Source organism: Ursus maritimus, unplaced genomic scaffold (genome assembly GCF_017311325.1).
Source record: "Ursus maritimus isolate PB19 unplaced genomic scaffold, ASM1731132v1 scaffold_31, whole genome shotgun sequence".
Lineage (NCBI taxonomy): Eukaryota > Metazoa > Chordata > Mammalia > Carnivora > Ursidae > Ursus > Ursus maritimus.
In genome coordinates, this window is record NW_024425675.1 from 8,856,048 (window position 1) to 8,875,076 (window position 19,029).

Below are 19,029 nucleotides of genomic sequence, written 5' to 3' on the forward strand. Positions count from 1 at the left end.
TCCTGGGCTGCCCTTTTGAACTCTTGGGTGGGATTTCAGCCCTAGAATGAGAGGGGTCAGGGTCAAGAGCTGGAGTAGCCATATTAGGTTTTGGAGCTAGACACAAGCAGCGCTGTCTCAGGACCCAGGGGACAGGGTAGCTGAGACTGAGAAGAGGACCGTGGTGCAATTATTCTCCATTTGACCCCAGACCCATTATAACCCACGTAATACCACTTAAAACCAAGGAATTCATTTTGCAGCAAAAGAAATGTGGCAATGGACTCATGCAGGCCCTTGGACTTTACTGGCGCTATCATCATACCCATCACCCAGAAGCAGCTGGTCCGACAGAGCTGAAGACAGGCTCAGTTACGATGCCAGCGTGAGGACAACATCCTGTGAGGCTGGAGTGCTATACTTTAGGATGCAGTAAAAACTTGAAACTTACAACCTATAAATGATGCTGCTTTTCTCATAGAACTCACAGTCCACAGAGAGCATCTGACTTCCCCAGTCTAGATTACGTGCTATTGTCCCAGCTCTCATGGGCTCTAGTACCATCACTGCTTGCCTCTTCCCCTTCAGGTCTAGAGTGGAAAAGGCTTCCCACTACATTAATCTCTGAGTTCCTCCCATGTTCGTTGTCCTAATGTGACTGTGCTACTACTGTAAACAGTCCCTTGAGGATAGTTTCTTGAGGCACCTGTGTTAGATTCTGTTCCTTGCTGGGAGCTTGACCGATGCAGCCGTTCTCTTCACCAATTCACTGGATTGAGCGCTTGATGTTATGCTAATTTTATAGTTAAAGAAACTGAGTCAGGGGCACCTGGGTGGCTCAGTCAGTTAAGCAGCTGCCTTTGGCTAGGGTCATGATCTCAGGGCTCTGGGATCAAGCCCTCCTTGGGCTCCCTGCTCAGCGGGGAGTCTGCTGCTCTCTCCCTTTCTCTCTCTGCCCCTCCCCCCGCTCATGCTCTCCCATCTCTTGCTCTGTCCCACACTCTCTCAAATAAATAACTAAAATCTTTAAGAAAAGAAAGAAGGAGAAGAAAGAAAGAAAGAAAGAAAGAAAGAAAGAAAGAAAGAAAGAAAAAGAAATTGAGTCACAGAGTCGAAGTGATTTGCCCTAGGTCACACGCCAGGGGATAAAAACTGAATCAGGATTTTATCTCCTGATTAACTTCCATTACTCCATATCATAGCATCACCATAAACATGCACACTTTAGCTAAACCTAGAAAGGCTTATTTCCTCCACCACCAGTACCCAGCGGTATAGGAAAAGAAGCCCTAACTCTTCTGGTTATTTACAGTTTTGTCTCTTAGCCACAAAGGAAGAGAAATTTACTTTTGGGAACACTGATTACATGGATAGGAGTTCTATGCTATTCAGGTATTTGCATGAAGCTCATTTTCACTATTGACTAGAATGTTTTAGATATTTCATGTTGATAATGACACTTTCAGTTCAAAGCTACAAGTGAGCATTCTGATATTTGAACATGGGGTGGAGTGGATGGGCAACAATTCAAGGTAGGCTGTAGATTTTCATGAAGACATATTAAGTGAATAGCTAATATTTAGAGTGAATGATAAGAAGACCATGATGTCAATAGCCAACAACTTAAATTACCAAAAACCAGGAAGAGATAAGCTAACAAAGGACCTCAAAAGAAAATACAGTGTTAGAAGTATGGTTTTTTTTATTATAAATAATGTTAGTTGTGAGTTACTAATCAATGTAGTCTGAGAATCTAAAACCTAGATAAACCTGCTATGGATATTCGTGAAAGTCAATAGTTTTGTCTTTATCAGCTTTGTCAAGTTCGGGTTTGTGGCTTCATGAAATGAGTTAGAGAATGGTCTATAGTCTATTATCTAAGAGAGTATGGAGAATTGACCTAAATTCAATTTTTTTAAGATTTTATTTATTTATTTGACAGAGAGAGCACAAGTGGGAGGGGCAGAGGGAGAAGCAGACTCCCCACTGAGCAAGGAGCCCCATATAGGACTCAATCCCAGGACCCCGACATCATGACCTGAGCCGAAGGCAGACGCTTAACTGACTGAGCCACCCAAGCGCCCCAACCTAAATTCAGTTTAAACTTAAGTCTTCCTTAAATATTTGGTAGAATTCACCAGTGAAACCATCTAGGACTGGTGGCTTATTTTTGAGAAGATTATTTATTGTTAACTTAATTTATTTAGATATTGGGTAGAATTAGTGTTACTTCTTCTTTACTTGCTTGGTAGAATTTACAAGTAAAACTATTTGAGGTTGGAGATTTTCAAAAGAATTTTAACTGAGAATTAATTATTTTAAATAATTGTGTGTGTGTGTGTGTATATATAGTTAAAGAAATTGCATTAAGGGAGAAATATATATATGTGTATATATATATATATGCTACATACTCATCTTCAGTCAGTTTAGAGAGTTTGTGTTTTTTGAAGAATTAAATGAGTCTTTTTCACCTTAGCTGTTGAATTTATGTGAGTAGAGTTATTATCCTTTTAATGTATTCAGTATATTTTAATGTATTCCTTTTAATGTAGTTAATGTATTCAGTATAATGTTTCCCCCTCTTTTTTTCCCCTGAAAAGAGGACAAGGGGGCCAAGTTCCATGCTCTCTCTGAGCTTAGAAGTTATGTTTTCCACTCAAGTCACCACCAGAGGCCTTTCCTAGAACTCTCTTTCTGTGCCCCATTGCCCACTTCCAGTACGTCGAGCTGAGGCCAGGAAATTTCGAAAAGAAAAAGAATGATAAACACTGCTGGTTTCGTGGTATTTCAAATTCTCGTCTTCTTTCCCAAGCCATATGCTATTTATTTTTCAAAGTCCTTAAGTAGTTGCTCCACACTTTTCCAGGTTGCACAGCTTCACTCAGTGGGAGAGAAGAAGTGGAGTATACTCATTACCTCTTACCTGAAAGCGGACACTTTGACCAGAGCCTTTTGAGTTTGTAATTTCTGGCCCTCTAGTCTACTCAGAGGGCTAGATCTATTGAGTAACAAAGGATAATCTACCATGTTAAGAGCTCAAACTTCAACAGGTATCTTTCATTAGTGTATTTAAAACATAATGATTTATTTTATGATATGCCATTCACAATCCTTGATACACACAGAAAGCATAGTCAGGGCTTGTCCCATACTATTCTCAGCCAAGTTACATGGTCTGTTACAGGAGTATTCATTTAGGAATAGGCTGCCTGCCCTCACCCACCAATGATGAGCCAGCCGAGCACCACGTCTGCTCTCACTTAAGTATGCTTACGTTAAGTATGTCTATCGTTCCAGAATACCAAGAGGTGTTGACAGATATACAACATGGCAAGTCTGGGCCCCTACCCGACTCTCTTCTCCTGGAGGACTCGGGGCTTCCATATTCTTGGTGCTATGGTGTCAGTGCCCTATGGGCACCAAGCCAGCTGGCTGGAACCTGCTTCCAGCTTCATTACTGCCAGCCTTATCTCCTGGGGGCTGGATCTTGCTCTTTTTCTCTAGTTCTCAGATAATTCTTAGAACAACCTGGCTCTGTATCTACTACTCCCACTGTCCCCATTCCAAAGCAAGCTTGTGCCCTCGTCCCTTAGATCAGGTTCTCTTTGTTCATAAACTGGACTGAATCTGTCCACTTTTGTTAGTTTTGGTCTTCCATGGGTAGAATATTTTCCCCACCTTCTATCTATGATACTTTTTATATCTACCTTCTCCCTTAATGCATTGACTAGCATTTCATTAAAAAAAATTAATAGTGATAATGAGCACCATTTTTTCTTGTTCCTAATTTTAATGGGAATACGTATAGAGTTCCACCTATCGTTATTTCTCATAACTTATCAATGCATGTATTATAGTAATGAATTTTGTTATATTATTCTATGCTAAGATAAATCTTGATTGATTTTGGCAAATTATTCCTTTATATACTATTCAGTTATATTTTCTGGCATATTATTTATAAGTTTGCATATATACATATATTCCACAGTGAGACTGAGATATATTTTCCTATAAATCACTTTCACTTAGAGATGGGCAAACACAGCAGGCATCGTTCTAAGACAATCAAGATACAACATTCTGCGTGGAAGGGTTTATTCTTTTTACCCTAAATCTATCTCCCCTTCTTCTTGTTAGACACTGTCCTAATTTCCTTGGGAAACTTCTCCTTTAATGTCATTTGAGAGAAGTTAATCTCTAGTCTCATCAGTCTTAGGGGGTGGCACACAACTGAGGCCTAGTTCCCCAGCTCACTCCCCTAGTCAAAATGATTTAATCATGGATGGGCACATGATTCAATGGGATGAAATTCTAGGGCTCTTATTAAAACTGTTAGGAGAAAGAAGTCCATTCTACAAGAGACACTGAAAGGTTAGGACATGGGCCTGAAGCCACTGGGAGCCCTCTAACTATCATGAATAAGAACTTGAACAGAGCCCAGAGGGAAGAAGGTAGAGCCACGATATAGGGACGGAGAGATCCTATTGAGCCAGACTCACAGCCAGAAGATGCTCACAGATCTTTCTCTTGTATGAGCCAGTAGATTCCCTTTTTAAAGAAAATTATGAATTATTTTATTTTATTTTTATTAATTTTTTTTGAGAGAGAGAGTGAGCAAGTGGGGGGGGAGGGGCAGAGGGAAAGAGAGAATCTCAAGCAAGTTCCACACCCAGCACAGAGCCCAACCTGCGGGGTTGATCTCATGACCCTGAGATCATGACCTGAGCTGAAATCAAGAGTCAGATGCTTGGGGCGCCTGGGTGGCTCAGTCGTAAAGTGTCTGTCTTCGGCTCGGGGCGTGATCCTGGAGTTCTGGGATCGAGCCCCACGTCGGGCTCTTCCGCTGGGAGCCTGCTTCTTTCTCTCCCACTCCCCCTGCTTGTGTTCCCTCTCTCATTGGCTATCTCTCTCTCTCTGTCAAATGAATAAATAAAATCTTAAAAAAAAAAAAAGAGTCAGATGCTAACTGACTGAGCCACCCAGTCACCCCAATTACGAATTATTTTATACACACAGATGAGAGTAGAGAATAATATAATGAACATCTAGTTTTATCAAATCTGTTAAGCATCATAATTTAGGTGTTTTCCATGTAAAGCATTAAACATTGCAGATTTGAGACAACCTACACCCTCCCGCCAGGTCCCAACTCTAACCCAGAGTTATTTAGTCATAAATTTAGTGTTTATCGTGCCCAACCTGACATTATATTTTTACTACTTAGTTATGTATCCTTAAACCTGTGTTACAGATTTTTTTAACTTTATAATTTTATCAAATTTCACAGGTACTCAATGCAACTTGACATTTCTATTCAGTGCGTTTTAGAGATTTACCTATGTTGCGAGACGCAGCTATAGTTCATTTGAAGTGCTGTATTCCAAATTCCATAAAACTATGTATTCACCATTCGCTCTTTGATGTTTCCAATATTTGGCTAGTATATCTTCTTTCCCCTGAAGTTAGCCTGCGTTTGCATTTCCCTTACTTGCCAACCAAAGGGTCCTCACTGACCCATTCAAGAAACCTCTAAAAGTACCCCAAATATATCTCTCTCTTCAAGGTGCCTAAAATACCAACTATCAGCATCAATCGTGAATGAGGCATTGCTTTTGGAAAGCTCTCATAAACTTCAGGTATTTTCCAAGAAGAACCAAAGATGAATTCATGACATTTTGCATAGAACATGGAACTGTTCCTACTTTGGAAGCTATCTCTTAAAAAAAAAAAGAAAAAAGAAAAAAGCCTTAAGTGGAGAACAGGACATAGCTATCTCCATGTGGGACTATGAAGGAGGAGAGCAGCCCTGAACTGGGTCGTAATTGGGGGAAATTCTGAATTCAGATCTGGCATAAGAGCACCAGGCACCTGAGAAAGTTTAGCAGCTTTGCCTTACAGGGAGAAACGCAGAAGATCAATGTTGTCTATGAAAGGCCACAGGGTCTAATCAGACAGACCTGATTTCAAAGCTTCATTCAGTCACTTACTATCTGTGTGACGGAAGAGGCAAGCCAATCAAGTTTTTAAGCCCTGATTTCATTTGTAAGATGACAGGAGTTATACCTACCTTTAAGGGTTAATCATATAATGTGATGAATATACAGTGACTGGTGAACAGCAGAGCCTCAATAATGATGGCCATTATCATTATTATTATTAATCCAGCCAGTCCCATCAGTCAGGACTGCCATCAGAGTTGGTGACTCCCCAGGGGTTTTACTATGGAAGGATGAGTTGAGGACTATTTGCCTGGGGCCCAGTTTCAAAGCTGGGGCTTCAAGTGTATCAAGGGGTACACTTTGTTTTCCAGCAAAGACATCTCTTTGAAGTCTGGAGCCAACTATCCAGTATCACATCCACTCTCCTACCCTTCAACTATTAGATGAGAAGGAACAAGAAGAGGCAGCGCTTTCTGCCCACAGGGCCTGTCCCCTTTAATCAAATCAACTTTTTGCATAAACATTTTAAAAAAAGAAAAGGAAAAACAATGAAAAACAACTGAAAAGGAGTAAATTAAAAAAAAATTTTTTTAAGTCAGTATGAAGAGAAGGGGGCAGAAAGAAAAGGTGGAATTTCTAATTACTCGAAACTCATGGAGAAGGGTGTAATAGGAGTCAGAGATGTTTGGGGCTAATTTCATATCTGCGTGTGACACCCCCCCACCCCCAGGCTCTGGGATGTTTCCTCCAGTCACTGCACTTCCTTTAGTTATTGCGTCGTTCAGGTGGTGGAAGCCACACGCAGTTCCAACGAAGATCTTCTGGGCACAGTACTTCCTCGGGGGAGAGAAAGAGCCAGAAAAAGCAGGCACATGATGACGTGAAAGAGAATTCTCTTTCTGTAAGAGAAATCCTCCACGGCGGGGCCAACACCTTCCACCCTCTCCCTAGGCCTTTCCTGAGCTGAATTGCTGGAATATGCCCCTTCCCCCGCCGATCCGAACGTCTGCTCCACTCACCGGCCCCCTCACATCACCAGTGCGACTCACAAGCCATCAGAAGGTAGCTGGTGAGGGACTGGTGACTGTTGACAGTAAAACTGCCTTGGAGACACTGGAGCCACTTTCCACGTGGCTCTGTGAAGGGAGACCTCGTGTCCCGAACTGAAATCCCATGCTGGAGTAGATCGCGCTTCCCCGGGCAGGGGCTTCTAGCGGTCAGATCTTCATCACAGGGATCCCAACCACTCTGGTCAATGGAAGGAAACTGGGAGACAATGGAGGCATTTTGCCAGTTTCCAGTAACTTAAGGATAGTCCCTTGGTTGGGGGGAAAAAAAAGGAAAAGAAAAGAAAAGAAGAGAAGAGAAGAGAAGAGAAGAGAAGAGAAAAAAGAAAAGAGAAAAGAAAGAAAAGAAAAGAAAAGAAAAAAAAGGCCCTACCCTACATTTGAAAGGTGGTTAGGCAATCAAGTCTGGGGTAAATCTTCAATCACCTTGAGAATGTAATTAGAGTTGCTGATATGCCTACAATTGAAAGGGAGGGGTGCTGCAAGGAGAGGTTGAGAAGTTCAACCCTTCAGAAACATCTGGAACTGGAAAAGTATCAGTGCTGGACCCTACCCCTCAAGAGATTCTGATCTAATTGTGGGGGGATGAGGTTTTGGTTTTGGTTGGTTTTGGGTTTGTTTTTGGTTTTTTTTTTTAATTCTTCAATACTAACGTGCTGTCAAGGATGAGATCCACTGGGGGTCGAGAATTCTATGACTTCAGGGTCCCCTATGTGCTGACACATTACAGTAGGAAGTGGCAGTGTTGGTGATTCTAGGAGCAGTATTTTCACCTGCAGTAGTGTGAACTCCGCTGGGAGAGCTGTAGTCACTTATGAGAATAGGTAATACTTGTAGAACCTAAACAAGAGTGGGGCTTCTTGGGTGACTAGGAGGGAACCCCATCTAGGAAAGACCCACGGGCTCTGAGAAATCCCAGGAACAGGATGTGCGAGGTTTCTGCCCCTTCTTGAGTCCCTAAACCGCGGTATTAACACAATCGCTACATACTCAACGACTTGTGTACAAATAATACAAGCAGTCGTGCCTCATGTGGTGAACTTCTGATTGTATGCCAACACAGTAATAAAACTAAGTTACTCACTGCAATGCTCTTGGTTAGAGACCATCCGCCCTCAGGCACAGACTCCTTGTTATTAGAAAATCCTACACTGGTTGGTAGAGGGAACAAAGAGGCTTCTGGAATGCTTGTAATGTTCTGCGTCTTGTTCTGGACGCTGGTTATACGGGTGTGTTCAGTTTATAAAATTAATAGAGATGTACACTTAGGGATTGTGTACTTTTCAGTATGTATTTGATACTTCAATACAAAGCATTTTAAAACATACGAAACTGAATACTGCTTCCTTCCAAGATGTGTCCGGGGGTGGCCAGACAATTCTTATCAATGGGAAAATAAATGTTATATTGACCTCTTGCACTTACAGAGCTTGGGAGGAGGAGAATGGGGGAGGGGGGGTGGGGACTAAGGAAAAGCAGAAATTGCAAAGCCTGCCAGTTCTTCAGTGCTGCACAAGGGTGAGCGTTTGAGGAGATGGCCTTTTGTTTAGCAGAGTGATAAATGCATCTCCGAATAGGTGGGGGTGGACCCCAACCTGAGGAGGGGAGAGAGAGCTAATCGCTCTGCCCTATAAATGAAGGGAATCTAATTTAGGGGAAAGCTAAAGATGAAGGTATCTCGAGAGTCCGGGGCTAGGAGGGGATACTTGAGGGAAAAGACTGACGAAGCTGTGTGTGATGGCAGATTGGAGCCAGGAAAGAAGACAGCCGGAAAGAATGGGGTGTACTCCAGAAACGCCATGGAAAAGAAAAGGGTTATCTGGTACTTAATTCCAAAGTGTTTTTCATCTGCAAGGAAATCGCCTTCCTTTGTTCCAAATCCCCAGTAACGTCTCTTACCCTACTTACCCTGCTCCCCACACACCCTGTAATAATCCAAACCAGCCAGATGGAAGGCTAAGGTAACTTACTGACCCAGAGAGAGCGTGAGTGATTTGGTTATTTGAACTGGCCCAATGCAAAACACGAAACTGAATTTTCTTTTAATGGTGACACGTGGTGGATTTGGGGCCCATCAAACTCAAAATAGAAAATTGTAACACTGCTGTAAAAAAAGACTGGGGACCCTAACGAGATAGCTAATTCTGACACACAACCCATAATTGCTATTTTACCTTGGGGTGTAAAAGATCAGTGCGTCCCCGGCAGCTGTGATGTGGGATAAAGAGTAGTAAAACTTGAAGTCAGAAGGTTGACCTCATTTCTTGGGAAAGCCACTTACTATCTCTAAGCTTGTTTGATCATCTATAATACAGAGGAAATGACTCTCATGTAAGAAATACTCCATGATTTAGGGGCGCCTGGGTGGCACAGCGGTTAAGCGTCTGCCTTCAGCTCAGGGCGTGATCCCGGCGTTATGGGATCGAGCCCCACATCAGGCTCTTCCACTATGAGCCTGCTTCTTCCTCTCCCACTCCCCCTGCTTGTGTTCCCTCTCTCGCTGGCTGTCTCTATCTCTGTCGAATAAATAAATAAAATCTTAAAAAAAAAAAAATACTCCATGATCTAAACAGAAGAATGTATTTGAAGTAAGTCCTTCAGTGGATGGCATATGGTAAATAATAAATATCGACTCCTCTCCTTCTTTCAATTCCATAATATTGTATATAAAAATATTTTGTAAATTAGAAAGCCATAAAAATTATTTTTAATTAGTGAGAACTAAAATTTGTGGATTATTTGGAAAGTATGTTCCTTCATAAGAGCAAATTTCCAGAAGCAAAATAATAGTTTTGTGCAATGAATTAAATGAAAGGTTTTAAGTGCAGTGATTTTCAGCCGGAGTGATTTTTGCCCCTCGCGGGTCATTTGGCAATGTCTGGAGAGTGCTATCAACATCTAGTGAGTAGAGGCCAAGGATCCTGCAAAATATCCTTCAATGCACAAGACAGCTTCCTGCAACAACAACAGTTCAGCTCAAAATGTCAATAGCACCGTTGTTGAGAAACCCCACTTTGGTGGTAAGGCAAGTTATTCAGGTTAGTCTTGGTTTCAACTTCATTGATGCCTACGCGCGTAGTAACATTCTTTAACCTTAAAGTATTCCTTCCTTAGCCTGTGAACCCTCATAAAGAATAAGAAAATTCCCCTCTAAAGGGACCCCTGTGATTATATGTTCAGGCATATAACCCATGCACTAGTAATATCAATGCAAAGCTTGTGATCCACCCCAGAAAAGCCTAGAAAACACTGTCACTACACCGTCTTCCCCATACCCCATTAAAACATGTATTACATTCTGTCAAGTGTTACCATTTTGAAACCGGTACGGTCCCGCCTGTCTCAAGCAATTCTTAGTAAACCAAATTCCACCATACTCAACTCATTTCATGATTCCATAACGTGGATGGAGTTCTTTCTGGGGGAGCCGGTGATGGCCCCAGAGTAAGAGACCCTTCTCCATACCAACCCTAAATCAGAATTTCAGGGATCAGAGTGAAAGAACTCAGAGCTAGAAAAAACAATTTTTCAGAAACATTTCTGATTGCGCAACAGTTTTCAGAAAGTGTTCTTCGTGGCTAGGACCCCAACAAAGAGTGTAGCTGATAACCTGGAGCAACTGAGCTGTTGGGACTGCTCTGATCAGGTTCCCCCTCTCCCATTGTCTGTGCCTCTACTGCTCCCGTCCTATCACTGGCTCCATGATAGGCTCTGGAGGTCCAACAGCCACGGTCAGGGCCAGGGCAAGGGCAAAGGATGCTGGCACAGGGCAGGGGAACACGCAGCACAGACTTGTTCTAGAGTGCAGTCAAAATGATACTAGATTTCACTTGTATTTTTCAAAACATGTTATTTATTTGATCCTTTTAACAACCCAGTAATGTAGACAAGATAAGGAATTTTATCCCTAGGTTACAGATGAAAAAAACAAAACACCAAAAAAAAAAAAAACAACCCAAAAACAAACAAACAAACAAACAAACAAACAAACCACCCAGACCAATAAATTTGAGCGCCTTGCTCTAAATCATTCAACTATTAAATGTCTGGGATCCAGATCTCCTAGCTCTTAATCCAGAGTTCAGCACCCTGTAAGTACACAAAAATATCAACCCTACCTTAAGGTCCTTTCCTTCCAGTTACCTTGGCTTGTCTCAGTTGCAGGAGCACAAAGGAAAACTGGGGGTACAACCTAGCTGTAGCGGGGCCTGCAGTCAGCAGAAAAGGGGCAGAAATCTTTCCGCAGAACAAGATCGAAACTGGCTGCTATTCTCTGTACCAAAAAGGACCAGCCCTACAAAAATGTTTGGGGAAACCATTTGTTTCCTAAAAAGTCATTTCCATCCCATAATCAATCATCCTGGGAGGATTTTTCAAAATTAGTCTTTAAATAAAATAATAAACAAATTTTCCTTGCCTAATTTTACTCTGGCACTCTAATTTAAACCATATTACTGCGATTTAATGTGCTTTTCTTCAGGATGATTATTTTAAAAACATATGAAAACAGCTTGTTCCAAAGGAGCCAGGTCATGACCTGAATGCATATACTAATTCCCTGCACTGACTCTCTTAACTATTCATTCTCCCTTGAAAGGATCTTTGAGTTCCCTTAACTTCCTGTTACTTGAATACACATGTAATTGTTTGCACACAGAACATACAGATCTTTTTTTTTTCCTTTCTGTGAACGTGGAGCCCCACTTTTTCCAGTTATAGGAAGTCATTTCGATGAGGGTTTTGTGTGTTTTTGCGTACAGAGGTCATCCTGGTTTCATTTTGTTTTTGTTTTCAGGGAAGCTAGAAGTTTCACAACGATTCATTCACTTCCTCCAAATGAGAGGGGCTGCAGCTGGACAAAACTGTTCTGTTCTGGTATCATTTACTTCTAGGAGAAAACAGGGAGACAGTTATTTTAGGAGTCACTACAAGTGCACAGAACTTCAGCACAGATCAAGAGGGGCAAGAACGTCACTGGATGAAACCAATTTGCTTTTTAGTTCACCAACTCTAACATTTCAATCCTACCTCTGAACTATACAATAATGACTTCTCTTCTTGTAACTAAATGGTTATTTTCTCATCCTCAATCCATTTTTTTAAGATAGCAAAAATTTTATCGTGCTTGGCAAATGCCTGCTTCAGTGAACCATAAGTTTATTGGGACCACATTAAATCAAACCAAGACTCAATCAATCTCTCCCTCCTTCCATCTCCTCTCTCTCTCTCTCCCTCCCTCCCTCCCTATCACACACACACACACACACACACACACACACACACACACACACATTTATTGTGAAATATTACCACATGTAAAAAGTATGTGTGCATAGTTGAACAATAGCTAAAAAAAGTATGCCAGTGCAGCCATTCTGTAGGTCACAAAACAGAAATTTCCTAGCATAGCAGCAACCCACTAGCAGTCCTTCCTACTCCCAAAACCCGGCTTCCTCTGGGAGAGCAGGGCTTATCCCAACTGTTATGCAATTCACTTCCTACTTGACTTTTATGCTAATCATTTCCTATTCTCCTTTATATATTTACCGTGTATGCCTCTATCCATATATAATGTGTTTAGTGTTGCCTGTTTTTAAATTTCTTCAGGTGGAATGATCTGTCTTGTCTTGCTTATTTTCTTAGTTTGTTTATACGGTATGTAGCTATAACTCCTCCAATTCCGTTGCTATAGAAGATTCTACTTTGTAAAAATACCACAATTTATTTATCCTGTCTGCCGATGATGACTCCTTGGGCTATTTCCAGTTTGGGATAATTTTTTTTTTTTTTAGATTTTATTTATTTATTTGACAGAGAGAGAGAGCACAACCAGGGGGAGCAGCAGGCAGAAGGAGAAGCAGGCTCCCCGCTGAGCAAAAAGCCGGATGCAGGACTTGATCCCAGGATCCTGGGATCAGGACCTGAGCTGAAGGCAGCCACTCAAATGACTAAGCCACCCAGGCGCCCCTAGTTTGGGGTAATTTTATCAACAATACTGCTGTGAACATTCTCGTACATATATCTCGGGTATAACTAGGAGTGGAATCTCTGAGTCACAGAGTAGACATATTGTGAACGTTACCCTGCCGTGTCAAACCATCTGCCCATGTAGTTCTACCAATTTAGACACTCATTTATTCGACATATGAGTTCTCATAGTTCCACATCTTTGCCAACTCTTGGCATATTGTGAGACCATAACATTTTTTTCAATCATACAACAACTTACATGTTGCAACCAAATGGTTCAAGGGAAAAAAGTGTTTTGGGGGGGTACGATTCTTGTGACTTCTGTAAACTCAAAATTGTGTATCAAAAAGTCCTCATCCGGGTACCTGGGTGGCTCAGTCGGTTAAGGGTCTGACTCTTGGTTTCAGCTCAGGTCGTGCTCTCAGGGTCGTGGGATTCGAGCCCCGAGTGGGCACTTCGCTCAGCAGGGAGTCTGCTTGAGATTTTCTCTCTCTCTCTCTCTCTCTCTCTCTCTCTCTCCTCCTCTGCCCCTCCCCCCCAAAATAAATAAATCTTAAAAAAATAAAAGTCCTCATCACTTAATCCCAGCTAACATTACCAACAAGTGGAGCTCCACATCCTCATCTAGATATTTAAAAGATATGAGTCAAACTAATAAACAATGAAACCAAAAAGCCACCAATTAATTTGATAACAGTGAAGTAGTATTTCATGATTTTAATTTATATTTCCCCGATCACTAATAAAATTGAACACCCATTCATGTCTATGGGCATTTGGATTTCCCCTTGAGTGAAGTGCCTCTTTGGAGTCTTTTGCCTATTTTTAGGGTTCTCTATCTTTTTCACATTGTGAAAGTTCTGGAAATGCTCTGAATACTAGTCCTCTGTCAGTGATATAGTGGAAATATGTCTTCTCCCACCTATGGCTTGTGTTTTCACTTATTTTATGATGTTTTTCAGTAAAATTCTCCATTTCAGTGTAATGCAACTTATGTTTTATGTGTTTTTTTGAGGTCATGTTTAAGAAATTCTTCCCTTTCCTGAAGCAGTGAAAATAGTCTCCTTTATTGTCTTCTAAAACTTTATAGTTCTGCCTTTCCATTTTGGCCTTAACCTGATTGGTTTTGACTTTTGCATCTGATATGAGGTTTGAGGTTCAGTTTCATTTTGTTCCATATGGACATCCCATTACCTGAGCTCTTTTATTTTAAAAACTTTCCTACTAGTTCGTCAAAATAGATCCATTTACTATTTGTCCATTGCATCACTAGTATCAGGCTATCCTTACTACTACGGCTTTAGAAATCATCTTGGTGGCCAGGAGAGGAAATCCTGCCATCTCGTACATCTTCTTCAAGAATACCTGGGCTACTTTTGGCCCTTTAAAATTTCATATGAGGGGCGCCTGGGTGGCTCAGTTGTTAAGCATCTGCCTTCGGCTCAGGGCGTGATCCCGGCGTTATGAGATCGAGCCCCACATCAGGCTCCTCCGCTGGGAGCCTGCTTCTTCCTCTCCCGCTCCCCCTGCCTGTGTTCCCTCTCTCGCTGGCTGTCTCTCTCTCTGTCAAATAAATAAATAAAAATAAAATAAAATTTCATATGAATTTTAAATTCAGGGTTTTTTTCTTTTTTGTATAAATTTTAGAATTCATTTGTCAAATTTCACAGACACAGACACACAAAGCTGTTGGAACTTTTCTTGAGATTTCACTGGAAAAAAAGTTATTGACTTTTTTTAAATCTGTAAATCAGTTTGTGAAAATTTTAATTTTTGCTTTATTGAGTGTATCTATGAATGCGGTGTTTTTCATATATTTAAATCTGTGAATGTTTCTTAAGTTTGCTATCCTTCTTATAAATATATCCTTTCTATGTCTTTGGTCAGATCTATTCCTAGATAATTGACTTTGTCTGATGCCATTGTAAATGATATGTTTTTAAGAATTTCCTGGTTTACGGAAACACAATTGAAATTTGTGTGCTGATTTTATATAGACCTATCTCATTAAACTTCCTTGTTAACTCTAATATTTTATCTGTATGTTATATTGTTTTACCAAAAACACAACCGCGTCACATGTGAATCATACCGATTTCATTTCTTCCTTTCCAATCATTAAAACTTTTCACTTTATTGCTCTGCCTAGAAGCACTACCAAAATGTTGAATTGAAGATGTGGCATGAACATTCTTGTCTTTTCTTTAACTCCAAGGGAAACTTCAATGACTCACCATTACATATCAAGTTAATGGAAGGACTTCTGATAATCTACAAATAATTTTGCTTTTATTCCATAATAGTTGGAGTTTTCAATCATAAATGATCATGAATTTTATCAAGTACTTTCTCTGAATCTGTTGAGATTATAATAGGACATTTTTCCTTTGTCAATCAATTTTCCCTTTTTTAAAATTGATATATAAATGAAGTGTAACATAATGTACAGTTTCAGGTGCACAAAATACTGATTCAATATTTGTATACCACAATAAGTCCAGTTAACATCTGTCACCATATATAGTTACAAAATTATTGGGTTTTTTTTTAAGATTTTTATTTATTTATTTACTTGACAGAGAAAGCCAGCGAGAGAGGGAACACAAGCAGGGGGAGTGGGAGAGGAAGAAGCAGTCTCCTTGCGGAGAAGCCTGATGTGGGGCTCAATCCCAGAACGCTGGGATCACGCCCTGAGCCGAAGGCAGACACTTAATGACTGCGCCACCCAGACGCCCCGACAAAATCATTGGCTTTATAATGCTAAATTTACATCTTTCATATAACTACTTGGTAATAACGGTTATCTTTTTTTTTTTCATATTACCCAATTGAGTTTGCTTGTCATTGTCCTTTCCTGTTTTATCCTTGTTAGGCTTTAGTATCAGAGTTATGCTAGTCTCACAAAATAAGTCTTCCCCCTTCTTATTCCTATTATCTGAAAGATTTTATGCAAGAGCAGTGTTATTCCTTCCTTTAATGCTTGGTAGACCTTGCCAATGAAGCCATGGGCCTCAAGTTTTCGGTTTTATAGCTATTTGACTACTGACAAAATTTCTTTAATTTTGTTTGTTTATTGTTTATTTATTTAATGAATATTAAAGCTTTCTTTTTCTTTTTTTTTTTTAGTTCATTTTAAGGTTTTGTTTGTTTTTCTTAAGAATTCGTTCCCTTAAATTTGCCCATTTGTGTGTGTGTGTGTGAAGTATTTTGTTTTGTTTTTATTATAAACTACTTTATTTCTGTAACATCTGAGGTATATCTCATTTCCATTCTTGATTATTGAGGTCTTCCTTTTTTTCTTCAGTTGGTGTTCCCAGAAATTTATTAAATTTATAATTCTTTCTAAAGGCTCATTTTGGTCTTTTTCAATCCTCTCTATGATCTGTTGATTATACATCTCATTAATTTTTTTATTTCCTTATTTCTCCTTGTTTGGGTTTATTTTTATGTTCTTTTTTCTATCTTCATCAGATGCAGACTTATTGATTTTTAGCATTTCTTTTTCTCCATTATATTCATTAAGGCTCTGTATTTCCTTGTAAGACAACTTTAGTTGTGTCCCATAATCTTTTTTTTTTAAAGATTTTACTTATTTATTTAAGATAGAGATAAAGTAAGAGAGAGCACAAGCTGGGGGACAGAGGGAGAGGGAGAAGCAGGCTCCCCACTGAGCAGGGAGCCCAAAGTAGGGCTCTATCCCAGGACCCTGGGATCATGACCTGAGCTGAAGGCAGACACTTAACCTACCGAACCACCCAGGCACCCCAGTGTCCCATAATCTTAATGCCCCATGTGAGCTGTCGTGACAGTTTAGAATCCCAAGGAGACTTACCCACAGATCGGTTCTGCACCCACTCGTCAACTCTATCCCATGGGCTTTCACTGAATACACAGAGGTGGTAAGCCAAAGCCTGGGAATGGGTAAGAAGGTCTGAGAGAAACCTCTCTGAATGTTTCACTCAGTACAAGGTATTGGCTGGCAGCTTCCTATAGCTGGGGAGAGCAGAGTCCCAAGATAAAGACCCTTGGGCTCTAGGGGCCTTCACTGAGTGCACTGCATTAGCCATAAGGATAAGGCATAGAGAGATCTCCTGAGGCCCTCTGAGTGGGGATCATAATTGAAAAGCAAAGAGAATTTCCCATTAACCCATAATGTTGGTAGCTAGCTTGTAAAGCAGAAAGGGATCTTCCATGGTTTACAAAGCTGGTGACTTGGTTATAAAACATGAACCCCAATGTTCATAGCAGCGAAGTCCACAACAGCCAAAATATGGGAAGAACCCAGATGTCCATCGACAGATGAATGGATAAAGAAGATGTGGCATGTATATACAATGGAATATTACTCAGCCATCACAAAGAATGAGATCTTGCTATTTGCAACGACATGGATGGAACTACAGGATATTATGCTAAGCAAAATAAACCAGTCAAAGAAAGACAAATACCATATGATTTCATTCATATGCAGAATTTAAGAAACAAAACAGATGAACATAGGGAAAGGGAAGGAAAAATAAAATAAGATAAAAACAGAGAGGGAGGCAAATCATAAGCAACTCAACGCTAGGAAGCAGAGGGTTGCTGGAGGGGAGGTGGGCGGGGGAATGGGGTAACTGAGTGATGGTCATTAAGGAGGACATGTGATGTAATGAGCACTAAGTGTTATATGCAACTAATAAATCATTAAATTCTAACCCTGAAACTAAAAAAAAAAAAAAAGCATCTATAGGGTCCCAAGCCCTGCTAAACAGAAAGTGCTGGTCCTGCCCTCAAAACACTTGAAGCTAGGGGCACCTGGGTGGCACGGTTGGTTAAGCATTGACTCTTGGTTTGGGCTCAGATCATGATCGCAGGGTTGTAAGGTCAAGCACTGCATTAGGCTCACACTCACTCAGCACAGGGTTGGCATGTGACGCTCTCTCCCTCTCCCCTTCCCCTCCCCCCTTCTCTCTCTCAAATAAATAAATAAGTCTTAAGAAAAAAACTGAAGCTAGCGATGACCTGAATCTACCAAAGCTGCAACAAAGTCCATATTCAGTTCAACTAAAGATTAGGTTAACTCGGGCCTCTACATTTACTTTCTGGAAGTAAATACTATTTTCCTCTCCGTTGTTTTTTCACACACAATTGCGTGATCTATTAAAAATTATGGCACATTCAAAGAAGCAAGAAAATGTGAGCTATGGTTGAAAAAAGAAACAACAGTAATGAACCCAGAAATGGCCCAGAAGGTGGCCTTTATCAGACTGGGACATTAAAATAACTATAATAAATATGTAAAAGGACCTGGCAGGTAAAAAATGGACAATGCATAAATAGATGGGCAATATCCAGAGAGAGCAGGAAATTATAAAAAAAGAAACAAATAGAAATGTTAGAAATAAAAACATAGCAGGGGTGCCTAGGTACCTCAGTGGGTTAAGCGTCTGCCTTCGGCTCCCGTCACAATCCTTGGGTTCTGGGATGGAGCCCCCCACCCTTGTCAGGGTCAGCAGGGAGTCTCCTTCTCCTCTCCCTTTGCCCCTCCCCCCAGCTTGTGCGCGCACTCTCTCTCTCAAATAAATAAAATCTTAAAAAAAATAAAATAAAGTAAAAATAAATAAAATTAAAAACTAAAAAGAAATAAAAACGTAACAGATAAGAGAATCATTCAATGGATTCAGCCGACTAGACACAGCAGAGGAAAATAAATCAGCGAGCTTCTAGACAAGCCAACTGAAATTATTCAGATTAAACTAAACAAAGGTGGGGAGGGGCGGAATGAGGTTAAAAAGAGAGAGAATCTGAGTTCTGTGGGACAGTAACAATGAAGACCTAACATTGTGCATGAAACTGAGTCCCCAAGGGAAAGAGAGAGAGTGGAACATAGGAAAAATCTGAAGAAATAATGGTTGAGAAATTTCTTGGATTAATGATACCAACCCACAGATTCAAGAATCTCAGGAGACTTCAAGCAGGATAAACATGAAGAAAACTGCTCCTGGACACAACAGAGTCAGACTGTTAAAACCCAAAAGATGAAGAGCACATCTTAGGAGCATCCATGGTGCGGGGGGGGGGGGGGG

General features: G+C 40.6%; 1 long non-coding RNA gene across 1 annotated transcript in view; it reads right to left on the minus strand.

Moving 5' to 3' along the window:
- Positions 1-9,707: 9,707 nt before the first annotated feature.
- The window catches only part of LOC103656483, a 43,250-nt gene continuing 33,928 nt past the window's right edge, over positions 9,708-19,029 (minus strand). The window contains exon 4 of the long non-coding RNA XR_566624.2: positions 9,708-11,879. This is a non-coding gene — a long non-coding RNA (uncharacterized LOC103656483). The remainder of the gene's footprint in view (positions 11,880-19,029) is intronic.